The sequence below is a fragment of the Pinus tabuliformis genome, chromosome Q (assembly GCF_031772625.1).
Source record: "Pinus tabuliformis cultivar Carrire ecotype Pingquan chromosome Q, CPIR1, whole genome shotgun sequence".
Taxonomy (NCBI): Eukaryota; Viridiplantae; Streptophyta; class Pinopsida; order Pinales; family Pinaceae; genus Pinus; species Pinus tabuliformis.
Genome location: NC_142296.1, coordinates 1,376,265,372 through 1,376,279,632, shown reverse-complemented (window position 1 = coordinate 1,376,279,632; position 14,261 = coordinate 1,376,265,372). Strand labels below are relative to the sequence as shown.

General features: G+C 37.9%; 1 pseudogene; it reads left to right on the top strand.

Annotated features, from left to right (window-relative positions):
* The first annotated feature begins 9,986 nt into the window (after positions 1 to 9,986).
* LOC149225041 (aldehyde oxidase GLOX pseudogene) lies at positions 9,987 to 11,189 on the top strand (annotated as a pseudogene).
* The last annotated feature ends 3,072 nt before the right edge of the window (positions 11,190 to 14,261 follow it).

The window sequence follows — 14,261 nt, the reverse complement described above, 5'->3', positions numbered from 1 at the left end:
TGCACAGTTCAATCAATCAATCCCCAGTGGAGATCCATTGGCCAAAAATGGCCAAAGTGTAATGTACCTCAATTTACTCAACTATTTTTTTCTTTCTTTTTGCAATAAATTCAAAAATACTCATTATATGAATCTAAGGTTTTACCTCATCATACATCTCATTTCAAAACATTTTTTCTCTAACACAATTTACATTTTCCATAGCTAGTGAAAAGAGAATTCTAGATGGTCCCTTGCTCACTAGTCTAGACACAACACCATACTCGTTCAAGGCATAACTTCTTGGTCAACCCGATCATACTATAGGGATCCATCTCGATTTTATTGGTTAACATATAACACCCTTCCTAAATGCCACATGTGATACTTGTACCCTTTTGTTCCAATATAATTTAACATAAGGGACTTAGGCTTTATGAATAATAAATTAATTGTACTATATCTTATATACTTATGGTGTATCTAAGTCTCCCCTTTTTCTTTCCCATACTTTATATATTCTTCCCATGGCATTAAGCTTCTCCATGGTATCATACCCATTTATGTTACCTCCTTGCTTTGCATACTCATAATTTTGTTTATGCACTAAAAATAAATTACTATTTTGTCCACCCTTAGCTCACTTATCTTTCTTTCTCGAATTAGGTTAAAAACATTATCCTTGGCATATATTATTATTACTATTTCGAAATAATTATATGACATGCAATTATCATAGTAAACCACCCCTCAACCTCTAACTTCAATGCTAACTTGGTCAAATGTGATGTACCTTCCTCAACCCTTAGTTCTTGTTTTCATGGAATTCATGGATCAATAATTCAATTGGGGGACTCATGTGATTAGTTAAAAAGCTTGGTGTGTGTCATGTGACCATGCTACATGGTCTTGTAATATTGGTTCACACCACGACTAGCACGTGGACCCAATGTGGTTGATTATTTGGATGGTGAGGATTACTGTACAAGGGGATTGTCACAAGTCCACTTTCTAGAAATATAAATACTTTTTTTTAAAGAAATAAATACTAATGTAGTTCAATAAGTTCATATTCATTAGGTTTCCCTACCCCTATAACAGTGTCTAGTGTGTAGACTGGGTAGGGGGATGTGTCATAAAGTTATCCTTCTTCCTCATCCTCTAACCATTAGGGCAAGTCATGCTCAATAGAAGGTTGAGCAGGAGGGCACATCACAAGTTTTTTTGATGGATGCCCATTCTTTATGGTCATGTTCCCAACCCTGCAACTAATGAGGCATCAAAAGTGGCCAACCAAGGTCTTCCTAAGATGATAGGATAACCATTAAATTTGGTTTTGGGATGCAGGACAAGGAAATCAATGGGATACTCCCATGAGTCAATGCAGACCATTACATCGTCAATAAATCCCTCGGGAGCTATTATGGATCTATCTGCAAGTTGAAGTATGTAATCGGCCTCCTCCCAAATCTACCCAAGTAACTGTCCAACAGTGGTAAACGTGTGACGAGAGAGGTAACTATAAGGGATTCAACCTCCTTGGTGACCTTAAAGAAATGGAATCGACGGAAACAAATCAACCATACCTTCCACACCAGCAGCAATAACCCCAGGGGACATCCCAGCCACTCAAGCATCTTGCCCCTAGGTCCCACTAACCTTTTAGACCTCTAAACATTTGGACGCTCTCATGCTATGGGCATGATAGCATCTAGGGACCTCTTGACACTTTCATAGGCCTACAAGCCACCATCCAAGGACTTTTCCCAGCGGACCTGTGCCAACATCCCTTGAAATCAAGGCACTTTTCTGGCCCAGAATTTCGGCCACTCCCCAGAATTTGTGTAACTTTTAGAAACCACCGAAGACATGATGACAAAGATAAAAAAACTGAGAAATAAAACTCAGGACTAAGCCTAACCATCCCCAATTGGGATTGACATTTTGTCAAACACTTGGAATCAATGCAACCTACAGGTTTAGGATACAAGACAAAGCATGAATGACTAAAAGCACTTATGAACCATGGCAGGAAGGATCACCAACGTCTCCATTGAACTATTATAACATCAATTAGGTCTTGCATCCATCATTTTAACATTCAAAAGTAAATACATGAAATAACCATTAAATGAATCAACCAATTAACCATGCTTATAACGAGCATAAAACCATGTAAATATCAAAGATATGACATCCTTTAAATCCACATATAAACAAGTGAAAAAGTAAGAGAACTTAGCTTTCATTAATAATATAAAAGTCTGAAAAGGTTCAGTACTTCCATGTACCACCCGACTGTAGATATTGGTGAACCAAATATTTCTTTTAGCCAACCACCCCCATGCCATATTCCAAATGTGAATGTGGGATCTCATAGGAAAACCAATCCAAAAACAACCAAGTGAATCCAAAGGTTAAACCACCTCCACCCTCATCAAATCGTGATCACACCTAAACTGGTGCTCCGATCATAACTGAACCGAACTATGAATTCCATCTAGACTCCATCACTATCCTTGAGGAATTTTTGACTCCTTGCCTCTCAGGCTTTACAGCAATCCAACCACGGATCACTTGGCCCTAAACTGAGACCAGTGTCTCAGGATTTACCACAATCTAAACCGGATCATTAGGTCATAAACTGAGATTCCTCCCTTAGAGTTTACCATGTACCCTTCCAAAACAGATCAAGGGATTCCTAGGCCTTTGGGAATGAACCTTGAGACCACCTCCCCCTGAAATTCTGAAATTTATCTGAAAAACCAAAGATCCAAACCAAAAAAAAATATCCCAACACCATGGCATCAGGAAAAAGGCGAGGCTAGGCTGAAAACCACTGTCATAACCTGGAAAAACCATGCCACCGACAACAAGAGAACCATACACCAACATGAAAAGCCATGCATGTCCAAACCAACTAGGAAATCACACATGAAATATGCTACCTGCAAGTATTCCTGATGAAGCTCCCTGATCCTGCTCTTCTTCCTTGATCCTTGCTTTCCTTCCTTTCCTTTCCTTGCTCTAAAACCTAAGCAAATACTTGAGCTAAGTGTTTACATTGACCAAGATGTTGCCAACTAATCCTCATATGCCCTTTTATCAATGAGTACTCTATTTTCTTCAATTTCCATCATTGTCATTCAATTTCCTCGTCACATGCAACCTATGACCTTTTACCTCACTTTTCTCCTAATTTCATTTCTTTTCATAAACAAATGTGCCAAAATTCCTTTTTTCCTTTTAATGCCTTTGCCTTTGCCTTTGCCTTTGCCTTTTCCTTTGCCTTTTCCTTTGCCTTTTCCAATCTCCTTTGCCATAATAAAATGCAATCTCCTTTCCCATAGTAAACTGACTGAACACCCACACCAAGGCGTCCTACCTAACATTAATCTTGGAATAAGTGTCCCTTGCCCATGGTCTTATTCTTTCCTTTATATACCTTATTACATGGAATTTTCATGAGGGTTGTTACACAATATCATAGTAGTCTCCCTCAAGCCCCCTTGGAGGTTGAGCTCGAGAATGGTTTCCCTAGTCATCACATTGATTGCAGCCCCAAGGTCAACCAAGGTATTAGGGACCATAATGCCATCAATGTGCACAAGCAATACTGGGCTACCATTATCCAAGTACTTTGGGGAGATTACCCTCCCAAGCATTAGGTCAAAAAATTGTCCAACAAAATGGATAGTGGGGTATCTATTCTTCTTCTCCCAGGTATTTTGAAACACTCTTCCTTGATAAGCTTGTTGTAAACGGGGACATCTTTGATGGCTTGGATAAGGGGTATTTTTACACACAAGTTCTTCAATTCTCCCCGAAGTTAAGCCTCTTCTAGGGCGTGTTGTTTAGGGTGGACCAACCATTCATGGTAAGGAGGTGCATTGGCTTGAGGGGCAGTCTATTCATTCTCTTCAATCTCTCTATGTGGAAAATGTGGGTGATTATCTAGGATCACCTTCCGAGAAGGAAGGTTGATCTCTTGGATTTCCACAACATAAGCATGCTAGGATGTCTCCCCACTATAAACCTATTGTTCCTACTTATTGTTCAGGTTCAGATTGGGTTGAGAAAGCATTTGAGGTTTCTTAAGTGGGGTATGGTGAGGGAGCTATGGTTGAGGTTGAGGTGGAGGTAGTAGAGCAGGAGTTTGGGTTGTTTGAGGCCTCCACCCTGGTGAGAGGTTTCTCCATTGGGAATATTGTGGTGGATATGGTTGGAAAGGAGGGTTAATAGGACAAGGAGGATGTTGAGGAGTATAAGGCCAAGGAGGAGGTGTGGGCCATGATGGATGAGTGGAAGGCAACCAAGGCTGGAAAGGTGCATTCTTATTCGGATTTTAATGAGGATAGTGCACACCTTGCATTCCCTGCTAATATGGTGGAGGACCTTAAGGCCTCCTCTGGTTAATAAAGCAGAGTTTCTCTGAACCACCTTTTTCCCCTTGGTATATAGCCTTCAGGCCTATCATAGAGAGACGTTCTTCTATTGCATGATTTTCTTTACAAACAAAGTAGACTTCTTTGACATTCAGTGGGCACTCATTCCTAGGGTGTCTCTCAGTGCATCTAGGGTAGAAGATACCTAGTGCCCTTTCTCCTTCCTCTTGGTTCCTTTTAATTTGCGTTGTATCCATCTGTAGGGGAAACGTATGCAACATGCCACTCTTAAAATCCTCCAACATACTTCCTATCCCATGTTTGAGGGCTGATGTAAAGGGAGATGAACTAACCAAGCCTTGGCTAGACCCACCCTTTTTTCTAGCAGCCCTAGAGTGATTCGTATATATTGTTTTGATGACATCATAAAGAAATTAGGAGATGTCTGGACTCGAGACAACATGTTGAGGGTTTCCATTACATCCTCCCTGATCCCCCATAGAAGAACTAGCTTGAGTGATTCGAGATCAAGGGTACAATTAGCCCTCCTATAATTGAGTGGGAATCTTTCCTCATAGTCCTCTAAGGATTCATTTGTTCCTAGGGTCATCCTAAAGATTTCCTCCTTTGTTTCCTTGGAACTGCAGTAATCAGTGTACTTGTCATTGAAGGCTTGTTTCATTTGGGCCTAGGTAGTGATGTTGCCTTTAGGTAAATCATGAATGAGTGCAAGGGTACATCTTTGAGGGTAGATGGAAATAAATTTAGCTTATGTTCATCCAAGGCATAGTCATAGGTCCTACAAAAAACAAAAAATTCAAACACGAAGGTGTGAGGATCTCCAGAGGTTAGGCCATGGAAATGTGGAAGGGAAACATGGCTTATATTACTCATTTTGGCCTACCCATTAGTTTCCCTGATAGGGAAAATCTCATCTTATCTATTTTTAGCCATGGTTTGTGTAGGTGAGATATGTTTTTCTTCCCCTATGGGTTCCTCAAAAATTCCAGGTTTCTCACCTAGAGGCTTTTCTAATTCCCCTATAGTGAGAGAGGAAAGTTCACAATCACCAAAGAAGAATACAGGTTGACTGCTTGAAGGGGTGGGGGTTTTTGGTAAGAATTTCCCTTGATTTTCCCTACTCCTACGAGGCATGAAAGAACTAGCTATGTTTTTTGAATTCTTTTTCTCCTTTTTTTTTTCTTGAAGCTTTCAAACCAATAAGACTAATGCAAAGCAAAAAACAAGTAACTCCTAAGTAGAAACAACACCTACTTGAACACCTCCCTGACAACAGTGCCAAAAAATGATGAGCTATGGTATTGCACCAAGGATGTTGCAACTCCCAATGCTTATCAACCTAAATTATCAACTTGGGGTTCATACAAACTTAGAGGTGATAGTGCTATATGCACAACATGTTAGGTTCTACTCATGTCATCCTCAGTCGTTAGATTAGATCAAGGTATTCAAATACCACTCCTTCGACTAACTACAAATATAATTTCTTATGAAAGCATATCGTGATTGCAAGGAGATGAACTTGATTCTAACGACAAAAATGAAAATGCCATTAATTAAATGTGAATGCTAATTTAAATGTCATGAAAGGGAAAGGCTAGTCTAGTTGCAAAAGTAAACCCCGCCACCCTATTTTCACACTGTTGTAGCGGCTACAACCACCCTCCAAATTTTTTCCTTAGATTCGTTTTGGAGCCTCCTTACCAACCATCCTCAACAGCATGTATTGCACTATCAAGTACATGAGATTTAGTGGTTTTCTAGCAGCTTCCGAGCCTCTGCATGATAGCTTGGTTCACTCCTGTCAGAGGCTGCTTCTGTAGAGTTGGTCTAGCTGCTGGCTGAGCAACTCCCTCAAGAAATTGCGCAATACTAGAGGGGAACCAGTCTTCCCTCCAGAAATTGCGCAAATATGACTCGCAGCCAACTGGGCTCATAAACTACGCAATTTCTATATGAAATACCTATATGTTATGTTGTTATCATTGTAAACTGCCCCTCAACCTCTTCTTTTAATGTTATATTGGTTAAATGTGATGTGCAATCGTCAACCCTTAGTCCTTGTTTTGATAGAATTCATTGATCAACCATTTAATTGGGTTACTCATACAATTTTTTAAACAGTGTGGTGTGCATCACATGAAATTGCTACATGGTCACGTAACATTGGTTCACACCAGTGCTAGGGCATGGCCCACATGTGGTTAATTATTCAAATGGTCAAGATCACAAAGGGTGATCCAACGCTATAGAAATTTGGATAGATAACCTATCTTTATTTCCTTTCAATTTCTTCATTTTGTATTTTTTGGCCACTTGACACGCTTCTTTGCAACTAAGAGAGTTGCGTTGACTTATGACCATAGACTTTCCCACTCAATTATTGGTGTGGCCATTTCATTCCCCATAAGAGATCTTAATATTCTCAAGAGAACAACTTGAATGCATTTTTGAGCTACTTAAGAGGTAAAGCTTTGACCCTGGGAATTCGATTTTTTCCTCTCACTAGATTTATGTCATAACATGTGGGTGTCGTACATTAATTCTCTAAAATTATATACTCTTAAACACAAACACGCACACACACACAAATTTCATTTAATATGTTGATATTTTTTGAATTTTTAAGGTAAATGAAGTTTTAGAATTTTAAAGCAAATTAATAACTAATAAAAATTTATTAAAAAAATTTTAAATAATGAAATAATATCAAGTTCATTTAAAATAATTGTCAAGTGGGTGTAGCTTAGAGAGGAGGTGATATTATCCTCCCCACTGAGGATTCCAACCCCATCTATATTGACATGCTCACTCCTTGGGAATCACTTCTACATAGATAATTTGTCTATTTTATTAGATATGAAACTAAATTAACATTGAAACTCAAAGAGAAATATAGTGATTATAACGTTCAAGATACCCCAAGTGCTAGAGCACAGAGATATCTTAAAGAGAGGGAATGGATTATTGGAATGAGATTGGATAGACCTTCTTAGTTCATATTTTATTAGGGACTATAATTCAAGTGCATTTATTTGGATATTATAGGATGCATAAAATAGTATTTCTCAAGGGAGAGTATACCTAGTAGGCTATGTGCTATCCATGTTGTTGGATTGTTTAGCTCATTTTAGTTTACAATTCTAATTAATAGCAAATAGTGTGAAAAGTTTAACATTATAATTTTTTCTAAACATTTTTAAAGTATTAAAATTAGAACTCTATTGAAATCTTGATTAATAATAAAGTAACAATATTTTCCAATTTAAGAATTTTAATATTTCCTAAGAGAAGAAAACCTTACACACATATTTTCCAAACTAAGATTTTCAATATTTCCTCGGAGAAGAAAACCCCTCTCTCACACACACACACATTACAATTGTAAAAAAATTGTTTTTAATATTTAATAAATTTCCACAATTTTTTATAATTTTATTAAAATACACAATCAATACACTAACCTTATAATTCATTAGTAAATAAAAACTCATTATAAATTTAGTTATAAACAGAATATATAAATTATTCATTTAATTCAAATTTGAGTACTCTTTAAATGTGACTTTTTATCGGATTCCCCAAAAATATGCTCAAAAATCCAAAAAATCGCACTTAAAGACTACTCCATCAAAATTACATCTCATTCTATACATTTCAAACAAGCATGTGTAAGAGAAATATTATAAAGAATTAGATCCCTTATTATATACCATTCTCATTTAAAGTTTGTTATATGGATATTGATGTTAGCATTTATGGTCATGGACATGAATAGTATGCATACAAGACTTCATTTTGAGTTGCTTATATTTGGTGAACCGAGTTGTTTGATATTTTAATGTAAAGACTAAAAAATTAACAATCCTTTAATAAGATTTTTAATGGTGTTTTAATTAGCATTAATGAATTTAATGATATTTAATTTAAAGATTCAATTTACTTGTTTTGGTGCTTTTTGTTGTTGATACTATTCTTTATGATATTATAACTTTTTGTTATTTAATATTTATTTTCAAACTCAAATATAAATAATGATCACATTTTTAACATAGATGAAGCTATTTAATTTATATACCAAAATTTTCCAATTTATATTGGAATATTTAAATAAGAAATATATCCATATTTTAGCTATTTTAAGTTTTGGAGATTTAATAGGTATAATTTTCTGCCAATTTTAGTTGTATTAGGGAAGATATTTTTTAAAATTTTGAAGTTTGAGTTGCATAACTTGCACAATTTAGGCGATGGAGGAGTTTTCAAGGTGTTGAATCCATTTGTTTAGTCAAAAGCACATTTTAAACAACTAAACATCACAATCTCCGCTCACAGTTGTGTGCAATAATTAAACAAAACCACAATTTAACATATAACATATTCACAATTTACTTCACGATATATCTTGAGGTGAGTGATATTTAATGTTTTTGAAAATGGGATTTTGGCAATAATGTTTTAATTTGTATTAATGAATTTAATGATATTACTCAATTTTACTTGTTTTATATAATTTGGTAATTTTTTGTTGTTGATGCAATTCTTTTTGATGTTATAATTTTTTTGTTATTCAATATGTATTTTTAAACTCATAAATATATCACATTTATGTCCTGTTAAAAGAAGAACATAGAATAATTAGATGGAATTATTTCATTTACATGACGCAATTCCCTAGTTTTTGGTGGAATATTTAAATAAGAAATATAATCCTAGTCTCCCTGTTTTAAGGTTTGGAGATTTCATAGGCGTATTTTTTTGTCAAATTTTCCATTATTATGGCATATATTTGTTAAAATTTAGAAGTTTGAGTTGTATAATCTACAGAGGTAGGTGCCTAAGGAGTATTAAAGGGGTTGAATCCATTTATGTAGTTAAAAAAACGCACTTTAAACAACTAATATCCCAATTTTCCCCACAAGTTTGTTGTAATCTTAATGAGTTGTTTTTAGTGAGACTTACTAATATCACAATTTCCCCCACAAGTTTGTTGTAATCTTAATGAGTTGTTTTTAGTGAGACTTTTTGGAATCTTTTCTGGTGGGATTTTCCCGTCTAATTTCTCTAAAATCCTGCAGGAATTTATTGAAATCACTTTTCAGGGTGGGCGCTGAATCCATATATACAGTCAAAAAGCCAGTTTAAATAACACAAATCAAGATTCCACCTCAATTTTTTTTCAGCCAAATTCTACAGGAGAAATTCCAAAAAATTCTACTAAAAACAACTCCTCACCTTAATATATTATTGTCACCTTAAAATATAAATGTGAGAATATTGTCACCTTAAAATATAAATGTGAGAAGTTTATTGTGATTCCGAAAATAGAGTTCTGGAAATGCTATTTTGCTTATATTTTCCATTCCAAGTTGGTCTAGCCATGTTTATTGCGGTCTGTGATCCAGCCAGAAATGAAATAAGAGTGAGTTTTAATTGAGGTTGGCCACGTTGAAAGAGCAGATACATCCACGATGACTATGGCTGGAATGTGGAGACCACTTACAACTATGCATTTGACATCACCTCTCTATAAAAACTCAGCTCATGAACTCGCCTTTGTAGAGCGTACCAACAGCAATACCGATTTCTGGATATCATATCATGGAGTCCAAGTGTTGCATTTGGATTCAATTTGTGGTGTATATTCTGGTAATCAATATTTGCAGGGCGGATGGCCGTGATACGGTAAGCCCTGGCCCTGGGAGATGGGAAGTGGTGATTGAAAATGGAGGTGTGTCGGCGATGCATATGGCCACCACCATTATGGGTACAGTGGTGATGTACTATTACACAGATTTTGGTGATTCTAATATAAGCCTCGCAAATGGAATTTGCATAGGTAAATCAGCCGGTTATCATGATTGCTCAACGCACTCCATAGAATACAACATTGCTACAAACAAGGTGAGACCGTTGACGCTGAGGACTGATACTTGGTGTTCATCGGGAGCCTTTGCTGCGGACGGTACTTTGGTTAGCACTGGTGGATGGGGCGATGGAAACATGAGCGTTCGTAAATTTGTACCTTGTGAAACTTCTACATGTGATTGGGTTGATCCAGCTGGTGAACCTGGATCTGGGCTTCTGAACGATCGATGGTATGCTTCAAACCAGATCCTTCCTGACGGTAGAAGTATTGTTGTGGGGGGAAACTACGCTTTTACTTACGAATTCCTGCCACCAAGGAAGCCTTGTGAGGGAGTTTACAATCTGACGTTTCTAGAAGACACCTATGTGTCCCAAAACCTGCAGAGCCTGTACAATCTCTATCCTTTTCTTCATCTCTCATCCGATGGAAATCTCTTCATCTTCGCCAACCGTGATTCCATCTTGCTTGATTACCAAAGAAATGTTGTGGTCAGGCATTTTCCAAGAATCCCAGATGGCCCAAGAAATTACCCCACCACCGCATCATCTGTGATGTTGCCACTGTCCGCATCTGATGCATTTCGGAGGACAGAAATTATGATCTGCGGTGGTGCTCCTGTTGACAGTTACAATTTGTCACTTGCAGGGATTTTCATTGACGCGCTCCAGAGCTGTGGAAGAATGGTTATCACAGATCCCAATGCTGATTGGGCAATGGAGAACATGCATGCTCCCAGAGTTCTGGGAGATATGCTGCTTCTTCCCACCGGTGAAATTCTGATTATCAATGGAGCGGAGAAGGGATGTGCAGGTTATGGGCAAGCAACCAATCCAGCTCTTGCTCCTTATTTATACAGACCTAATGCATTGCCAGGGCAGCGCTTCTCAGTACTCGCAAGTTCCACTGTTCCAAGAATGTATCATTCCACTTGTTGAAATCTAATTTCAACGCAGACCACCAGAAACCGTGAACCAAGCCAGAAACCGTTCACCGGATTTTCTCGGAGCGATTTGCCGACGAAGGAATAATCCGGCAAGGAGCTCCGATATAATTTGGAGACGACACGTGGTTCAGCCCTGACGTAACGCAACGTCATTTTCTCGGGTGTTAAAGTTCAGCATATGTTGGCCTTCCGATATCGCTATCCGCCGTCGGATCTGCTCCACCTTTTTCCGCCGTTGATTAATTAAACCTGCACACGGGTCTGCGTCAATTAAAGCTATTACGTGGAGTGAAAGATTTTCGGGTTGACCTCCGTGGAAGAAAGGACATGAGATTTAATGTTGATATGCAGATTTAGGTGTGGCTCTTTTAATATGGTGATGGGCATACGTCCCATACATTTCTTTTTATATTTGGTTACATACGGCATGTGAAGTTTTTTCATTTAAGTGTTAGTTGTAGGATTTAATACGTATGTTTTCGTATTAAGTTTTTGATATGTGTATGAGTCACGTGAAATGTGCTCATTTTTTTTTTATTATTGTGTTGACCATTGTTTTTGGATGGCACATGGAAGGAAAAGATAACTGGTGTTCGCAGCAGCGAGAGAGAACCAGGATGTATGCACAGCAGTGCACAAATGTATTTGGTAATGTTTTGTGAGGCATTGTAAAACAGAGGAATAGCAAAAACCATGTGTGGTTTTGCACAGCAGTGCATAAAGGAAATGGTGAAGCGATTTTTTGAAATTTTTTTAAGTCTTCCTGTACACAAAATATCCTGGAGTAAAGTAAAACAGAGCATAGCCTCTGTGTGTTTGAATCTTGGTTTTTGGTATTTTCTCCATGTAAAAATACCCAACAGTGGTATCAGAGCAGGCTCAGGCTCTTTAAAGAAGTTAAAGAAGCTGAAGGGAGAAGGTTGTTGCTGCAGCAAAACTTCTCAGGCAGACAGAAGACTCAGACATCAAAGGATTCAGGTATTTCAAAAGTTTTTTTTGTGTTGCTGAAGAAGCAGTCAGTTGTTTTAAATACACAGTCTAGGAATGGCCAGCACAAGCACTGGTATGGGTATGTTTAATACCCAGCTCCCACAGTTTAATGGGAAGAACTATGACTACTGGTCAATAACTATGAAAGCCTTGCTTGCTTCCCAAGACTTATGGGAAATAGTTGAAGATGGTTTTGAAGAACCAGCAGATGAAACTGAGTTCAATGCATTAACTCAGGGAGAGAAGGATCTGCTGAAGAGCAATAGGAAGAAGGATTCAAAAGCCCGTGTGTTGTTGTATCTAGCAGTAGACCAGAGTATGTTTCCAAGGTTAGCAGCAGCTAAGACAGCCAATGAAGCATGGGAAACCCTTAAGACAGCCTATCAAGGCATGGAGAGAGTGAAGACAGCAAAACTACAATTGCTGAGAAAGGATTTTGAAAACTTGAACATGAAGGAGTTAGATAACATTGACTCATTCTTCACTCATGTGATTGGTGTAATCACACAAATGAGAACTCATGGAGAAACCATTGAAGATAGAAGGATAGTGGAGAAAATATTGAGGGTCTTACCCTCAAGGTTTGATGCCATAGTCACCACCATTGAAGAGACAAAGGATCTCTCAAGCTATTCAGTTGATGAGCTACATGCATCACTGATAACACATGAGCAGAGGTTGAGTAGGAATGAAAACTCATCTCTAGAGCAAGCCCTCAAGACCCAGATGTCCTTTGGAAGAGGAAGAGGTCAAGGCAGAGGAAACCGAAGAGGAAGAGGCAGAAGCCAGAACAGAGGTGGAAGGAACAACCCATCAAATGCACAAGGAAGAGGCAGCAATCCAAATCAGAACCAAGGCCAAGGCAGCAGCCAACAAGGAGGACAACATCATGCTCAAGGACAAAGGTATGATAAATCTAATGTTCAATGCTATTATTGCAAAAAGTATGGACATTATGCAAGTGATTGTAGAAAGAAACAGCATGATATGAACAGTAGACAAAATGCAAATGTTACAAGAGAAAACAGCAGTCAAAATAATGTAATGTTAGCTTGTAACATGGCTGAAACACATAGTGAAGACATATGGTTTTTAGACTCAGGTTGCAGCAACCATATGACAGGAAACATTGCCCTCTTCTCAGTCTTAAATCAAAACTTGAAGTCTGAGGTCACACTAGGAACTGATAGTAAAGTGTCTGTTATGGGAAAAGGAGAGGTAAAAATATTTACAAAACAAGGAGAAAGGAAAACCATAGCAGATGTCTACTATGTCCCCGGAATGAGATGTAATCTATTGAGTGTTGGACAGCTTATCCAAAAGGGTTACAATGTTTACTTTGAAAATGATGTGTGCACCATCATGGATATACCACCCAGCAAAAGATGCATTGCTGAAGTGAAGATGACAAGGAACAGAATGTTCCCTCTCCGGATCAGGGCAGACATGAAGAACAAAAGGGAAATGGCAGCAGTCACCCAAGAGGCCTTCCAAAGCGTGCCAAAGGATGAGAACTGGTTATGGCACTTGAGATTCGGGCATCTAAATTTTGGAGGTCTAAACTTATTGAGCAGAAAAGGAATGGTAAGAGGATTACCATTGATAGAGAAACCGGACAGCCTATGTGAAGGCTGCATATTGGGGAAACAACATAGAGAAAGTTTTCCATCAGGGAAAAGCATAAGGGCAAAGGCACCCTTAGAGATCATCCACTCAGATTTATGTGGACCAATGCAAGCTCCATCATTAGCTGGCACCTATATTTCTTGACATTCATTGATGATTTTACAAGAAAGACTTGGATATATTTCCTCAAGAACAAAAGTGAAGTCTTTGAGAAATTCCAAAATTTCAAAGCACTTGTGGAGAACCAAAGCGGGCTGCACATAAAAGTATTGAGAACTGATAGAGGAGGTGAGTATATCTCAAATGAATTCCTAAAGTTTTGTAGAGAAAATGGAATACATAAACAGTTCACAACTCGGTACACTCCGCAGCAAAATGGAGTTGCTGAAAGGAAAAACAGAACCATCATGGAGATGGCAAGGAGCATGTTGAAGGCAAAGCATTTGCC